Source organism: Dama dama, chromosome 18, assembly GCF_033118175.1.
Source record: "Dama dama isolate Ldn47 chromosome 18, ASM3311817v1, whole genome shotgun sequence".
Taxonomy (NCBI): domain Eukaryota; kingdom Metazoa; phylum Chordata; class Mammalia; order Artiodactyla; family Cervidae; genus Dama; species Dama dama.
The window spans coordinates 44947019-44954315 of NC_083698.1; positions in this window are offsets into that span (position 1 = coordinate 44947019).

Genomic DNA, 7297 nt, shown 5'->3' on the forward strand with positions numbered 1-7297 from the left:
CCACTTCTCCAGTCTGTCAGCAGTAAGCTGGCTAGAGTGTGACAGAGCAAAGCCATTGCATCTCCCATGGGAAGCCCTTGGAAGCAACACCAGCCCCTCAGGTTCAGATTCCTCTTCACATTTGAGAGGCATTTTCTCTGGTTCTCCTAGTTATTTAACCAATCAGTTTCAGGATCTATGTCTAATTAGTTGAGATAACTTGAGTAGGTGATGTACCTTCTTTGAACATGAGGATCCACACCCTTGACCTGAGTTATAGCTAAAAAACTGTAATTTCAAGGCTCTGCTCTCTTCCTGTCTAGCTTCATTTTTCCGAATCTATCTTTTAATCCACAGAGTGAAGATCATAGTACTTGCTTCCCCTCACAGGATTGTTATGAAATCAAAGGTGATAGTATTTGTCTTTTTTTTATTTTGCTAATAACTACTGCTGCTACTACTAAGGGCATGGCAGGAGTTCTTTTTCTAGACAGAATCAACACTGGAAGTAAGTGAAAAACTCTTGATTGCAAGTCACCCTGAGCTTCTAGGAAGTGGCTGGGGACAGGATGTGTGGGAAAGAATTATTCAAAGAATTACTACCAACCTGTGGCCCAAGATCTGATTGTTGGGCAGCTTGTTGAGATGCCTGGGAAATGGCCAAGTTGAGTTCTTAGAAGATCAAACCAGGGAGCAGTGCATTCACTGTTTTGGAACAGATGAAGCACAACACAGGATGATTGACAATCTTTTGATCCACCCCTCCATCCATATCAAGAACTAGCTCTCTTTGATTTCAGAGACTTGAAGAGAAAGGTACAGAAAAAGAGTTATTTTATATATTAAAAAAACATCACAAAAAATTATAGCAGTTTGCTTCTTCCTGGCTGGCCCTCACACGTCTCTCTTCTGGCATGGAGAACAAAAGAGCTCTGTGGACAGATTATAGTGCACTTACCAGTAGAACGGAAGGGGTCCTCCGTCGTGGACTTGACCCAGAGGCCCCCACTTGGTAGCACTGACGGTTCCATGCAACTGCTAAGTGTTGTTTCATCCTTGGGGTTTGCAGGTGAGTCTGTAGTCATCCTGGGCTTCTTGTTGTCACTCTAGTGTCTAAGAGTGCATATAGTGGTCTTCTCAGCCACTCTAATGAAGGCTCAAGAGCAGTTGCTTTCAAGAGCCCAAGGGCTTGGCATCTGTCATGTTTACACATAAATGATTTTAGAATCCAGAGAATTGCATCAGAAGCTAATTAAAGCCAAGCCTAAATTATTTATCTGGGTCAGATTTTTGTTCACTCTCTTATTCAAGATAAAGAGACTATTGCTCTGCTAGTATCATAAATCTTCTTTACGAGTCTGTGATCGTAAGAAAGCTCTATGGCTTTCTGATACCCTAGTGATTGTTAATTTTTGTTTGGGATCTGACCTTGGTATTAAATAAATCTAACAAATTTACCCAAATCTTTATTACTACTATGTGTGATCAACTGAAAACTTGTTATGTAGCATTGGTGAAACTACCTGGTGGTGATATGACTGTGTGTTTAGAGATGACAGAAATAAATTTGAACCTTATCATTTAGAAAAGCCATAAGGTCAGCAAATATAAAGTACACATAATTTTTAAACATTAAGGTGACTATATTAGAGCAGTCATTCTCAAACTTTTATGTGTGTCAGGGTTACCACAGTAGGTCTTTGCTATAGCCTTTCAAATGTTTTTTTTTTTTTTTCTTTACACAAAAAAACCCCAAAAAACTCCACTGATGATTCTGATAAGCTCCATTTCACAAAATGGTCTTTTACATTTTTAAACTCTGTCAGCACTGGCCCTTGTGATGTTAGTTATTCTCACTAACCCAATTACTTCTCTTCGTTTTAGTTATAAACCATAAGCATACTTTTAAAGCATTGAGGCTAATTTACAAACTCTTAACTAAGGAATTCTACTGTTCCCAAAGTAATTTATTTCTCTTTCATCCATTGTTAAGCTCTTATGACTTTTGTCTATAATCCTTTTCTTAGCTAAAAACAACAAACAAAAACCCCAAGAAAAAACAGAGTAGGGAGTAATTTCAGAAAAATCCTTTAAATAGCCATGTATTAATACATGTGTCTTCATGTATGCAACTGTGTTAGTCTGCGGCTTTTCAGGTTGCAATATCAGAATCAACCTCAAATGAGCTCAAGCAGAAGAGTGAATTTATTGGCTCATGAAACTGGGAAGTCCAGACATGCATCTGTGTCAGTTTGATTTAGAGGGTCTGTTAGCCACCCCGGCTTCCTTCACAATCTGAGCCTCTTTTTCTCTCATTGGACACAGGCTTCCTCCATGTGGCTAAGAGCAATGTCCACAAGCAGCCTGAGAGTCACGAACCTATAGGCAAATACCCTAATAGAGCACACCCATAGCTAAGCAACCTGACAGAAAGATCTCTCTTCTAATGTCTGCATTTACCTCTAGGAAGGAGCCCATATATTACCACCTGCTCGGGTCCCATCTCGTTGCTGTGATGGTGCACCATGATTGACAGCATCACCTCGACTGTATAGAATGTGAAGGTACCCTCCAGAGAAAAAGCTGCTCTAGAGAAGAGGTTGGCAAATTGTTTTCTAAAGTAAATATATTAGGCTTTATGGGCTACATGAATCACTGCTGCATGTTTGTTTTCTGCTAAGCCTTCTTAATACTGCCATGAGGAAAAAGTACTGGAAGTAGGATCAAAACTGAGCAGAAAAAGGAAAATAGGGACAAAGGAAAGAGGGCATGCAGAAAAATGAGTGAGGGCAAATTGGAACATATTTTAGAAAGTATTAAGGCCATATATTTGTTATTATAAAACAAAATGAACTTTAGAGATATGAAGTTAAAAAATTATTGGCATCTACCCTTTGCAAAAATAAAAGGAAAATTCATTTTACTTAAGTAGAGCAACAGGAAAAGACGGTGGTTCATGTTCATACAAAGTTCTTATAAGAAAAAATAGAGAAGAGTAACATTCCTTCCAATGAGGAAAGCACATAAGAAGGATATGCTCACAAAGAAGATGAAAGCCATAACCTAAATTTAAAACAAGCTAAAATGAAATAAGAAAATGATAGAAGCTATGGAAGAACAATATAAATCAAAAGTAGAAATAAAAGGTAGAGAAACTCACAAATGAAGTATTTAGAAAAATACTGCAGAATTCTGTTATCTTTCGCATAGTACCCTGAAAAACAGAGAAAGGCTGAGAAACTAGTTCTTTTTAGTCTACCTAAATCAAGATCAAATGATTCAAAAAGGCCTGATATGTTCTTTTGGGTTGGAGTTCTTTGAGCAAATGTGTCCATTCATAAGGAACCAAAAGGTAGTTTTTCTCTAAAGTGCTTATTATCATTCCTAATGTGGGTCTCTTAGAGTAAAAGTGTCAAATATAATCTCTCTCCTTCTGAATATTCTACATGTTCACATATATGTTCCACATATCTCTGTATACCTATACTCTCTGTGTATTCTTAAAGCAGTAGATCTAGAAAGTTTTTCAAAGTGACATTGGATCAGGATATGTGCTGAATTGTCACCTGGGCAGGTGGATGGCTTTGAGTATTCCAGTCTGAAGAAGGACACCTTCCAACCAAAGGAGTCAGTCTGTGTCTAGCAGACTGAGTCCCCTTTACTGAGTGTGAGTGTGGGATATTTCTCCAAGTGCATAGTCCAGGCAGGTTGTTCCCAGTATCCCACGGTACCACGTATACTGGAAAACCTTTGAGTAAAGCTCAAGGAGGTGGTCAGGGTAGAGAGCCCACCTCTGGCTCTTTTCATGGTGTTTTGCTCTTGGGGGTTGGCTGGTTGTAGATTTGTTAGGGTGCCCCCACCTCCTCCTCCTCCCTGGTCTTTGCTCTCTTGTTGCCCACAGCCTGAGCTGGCTCAGTGGCGGTCTGGACTGCTGATGGACATCCTGGATTGCCTGCTCTTTCCTTCCCCACTTGGAAAGCTGTGCACATTGGACTTATTTTCACCCCTTGTCCCAGCACTGCAGGTAGTCAGCTGCCTGAGAAGTTGTTTTGATGAGGCTGATACAGCCCTTTCCAGCTCCTGCCGGCTCCTCAGTGAATAGCCTAGGTCAGCGTCAGAAGGAACTAAAAATAGCTGGAAATGCTCTAGCTCATCATTCTCAAGTAGCTGGGTCAGATGAGGCACCAGAAAAAGAGAATCGTGGAGCCTGATGTACAGCTCTGAGGCCTGCAGCGCCTCTTTACAGAAAGCCTGTGTGTAGTTTTGACAGCAGAAGAGCAATAGGCACACACACATTCACACACACCCATACTCCACACACACTGCACACACGATGACCAGGTACTGTAGAACCTTGTGGAAAATAAAATGCCTGTTGTATGTCTAGAGTTTGGCAAACAGTGGCTTCCTTGGAGGAAGTGACAGCAGGCCATATCTGGAGTGAGATGCTGCATTGTGGACAGGCACAGGGGTGAGGAAAAGAAGGAAAGACTTTTTCTTATGGCTGTTGCAGTGCGGCCAGGAAGATCAGCCTGGTGGCCTGTGAAGTCACACAGCCCTGGCTGGAAGTCTGACTCTCTTCCTCACTAGCTTGTTACTTTCTATTTGTTTTTATCAGATGTTTTTGGCTCCAAAGTGGGGATGATGCCTGCTACAGAGAGCTGTTGAGGGGATTAAGGAAGGCCAGTCATGCGAAGTACCTAGCATGCCTAGCACAGAGTTAGCAAGCATAATTGTTCATTTTTTGATTTATGTGGGAAGTAGCACAGTCAGAAAGTCTGTTTACTCACCGCATTCCTGAAGCTTATCTGGTTATGGTTGGAGTGTGAACCATAGGCTATTGCTGAGTGTGGCTCGGGAGTGGCATGATGTGGGGCTTTCTGGAGAGCTATGGTCTTGTGAGTATAAGACCAGGGTGGGTGCTGCTGTACTGGGTCAATTTAGGCTAGTGGTTTCTAACTGCAGATCATGACCACTAGTGGTTCAAGACATCCAATTTTGTGGCCTAGAACCAGCATTCCCAAAACAGTAGACTAGAATAGGCCCAAACAACAGATGCAGCAGTGTAAGAAGATTGCACCAAGTCAGGGTTTCAGTAACATATGTATGTAGTGTGTGAAATGTGTTTCTTACTAAAGATTGTGGTCAAAATGTAGAAACAAACAAGTAAAAATTATGATCTGGAGAATCAGATATTTTGTTTAGGGAGTTCTGAGTACCCTGGGAGTTCAGGCCTTCTGACCTGTGAATTCCTGAGGAGGTCTTTGTACCACTTGTAGTACTTTGGAGTTCTGTTGGAGAACAGTTTAATTTGACCATTTTTTGCCTAAAGCAGATGGAAGTTCTAGTCTGGAGTTCCCCACAAGAAGCAGGTGAATGAGGGCTACTTGAATTGTTGACCAGTTGAAAAGCACCGGTATTTGGCTGTAGATAATAAGGACCTGGGGGTAGGGAAAGAAGAGGCAGGTGGAGGATGAGATAAGGCAGGATGGTGAGGGGTGGTGGGAGGGAGACGTGGGCATTGTAAATAGGATTAGGAAGTGCCATTTGCTCAGCAGGTACCTGGGGAATGTCTTCCAGGGGCGAGGCTCCAGCTTAGGCCTGAGGCCTGTGCAGCTAAAAGGTCAGGCCTTGTTCCAGCCCTCACAGAGCATAGCATTCGGTGCAGAAACAGATGAAGGTCCACCAAAGTAGTAGTTTTATCCAGTGACTTCTATTTTTTACCTATTAAAATTTAATGTGTCCCTGAATATAACATGGGATTGAGTTAGCTTTTCAACTGTTCAGTTCAGTTCAGTCGCTCAGTCGTGTCCCATTCTTTGCGACCCCATGAACTGCAGCACGCCAGGCCTCCCTGTCCATCACCAACTCCCGGAGTTTACCCAAACTCAGATCCATTGAGTCGGTGATGCCATCCAACCGTCTCATCCTCTGTCGTCCCGTTTTCCTCCTGCCCTCAATCTTTCCCAGCATCAGGGTCTTTTCAAATGAGTCAGCTCTTTGCATGAGGTGGCCAAAGTATTGGAGTTTCAGCTTCAGCATCAGTCCTTCCAATGAATATTCAGGACTGATTTCCTTTAGGATGACTGGTTGGATCTCCTTGCAGTCCAAGGAACTCTCAAGAGTCTTCTCCAACACCACAGTTCAAAAGCATCAGTTCTTTGGCGCTCAACTTTCTTTATAGGCCAACTCTCACATCCATACATGACCACTGGAAAAACCATAGCCTTGACTAGACAGACCTTTGTTGACAAAGTAATGTCTCTGCTTTTCAATATGCTATCTAGGTTGGTGGTATATATATTATTTTGTTTTCGGTTCCTAGTTTCAAAACTAGCTGAGAGGGAGAGGAATGACGTGTTTCTCCCTCTCTGTGTACACACACACACACATGTATACAAATGTACACAGTGCTAAATTAAATTGCTTTTGAGTTTTGTGATCCTCAGGTTTTTCAATGGGCTAGTGACCCATGATAGCAGAAAGCTCATCTCACCCTCCTCCAGCATTTGGGAAAATTCATTTCCAGAAGAGTCCTGGGCACCCCATGGTCTTGGCTGACGAGGTCAGCACTTGTAATTCTGTTTATTAAAAATGCTTGTTGTTATTTCTTGATCACAACAATAATACTTGCCCCTGATGGTGACCATAGATAACACAGAAACATATAGACTCAGAACTCTTTTTGGACATGGAAATTGTTGCTAGAAGGCTCCTTCAAGGTTTATTTTTTTTTTTCCAGGTTATCACATGTGAAGAGAAGAGGAAAGGAAATTTTTTTAAAATTTGAAGTATAGCTAATTTACACTGTTGTTAGTTTCAGGTGTACAACAAAGTGATTGTTTTATATATATGTATCCTTTTTCAGATTCTCTTCTGTTATGGTTTATTACAAGATACTGAGTATAGTTTCTGGTGCTATGCAGTGGGATCTTGTTTATCTGTTTTATATATAGTAGTTCGTATCTGCTAATCCCAAGCTCCTAATTTTTCCCTCCCTGACCCTCTTTACCCTTTGGTAACAATAAATTTGCTTTCTATGTCAGTGAGTCTGGTTCTGTTCTGTAAATTAGTTCATTTCTATCATATTTTTAGGTTCCACATATAAGTGATATCATATGGTATTTCTCTTTCTTGGTCTGATTTATTTCACTTAGTATGTTCATCTCTAGGTCTATCCATGCGACTACAAATGGCATTCTTTCAGTCTTTTTTATAGCTGAGTAATATCCACTGTGTGTACATATGTATGTATTTATATATATACACACAGAAACATCATCTTTATCCATTCATCTGTTGATGGACATTTAGGTTG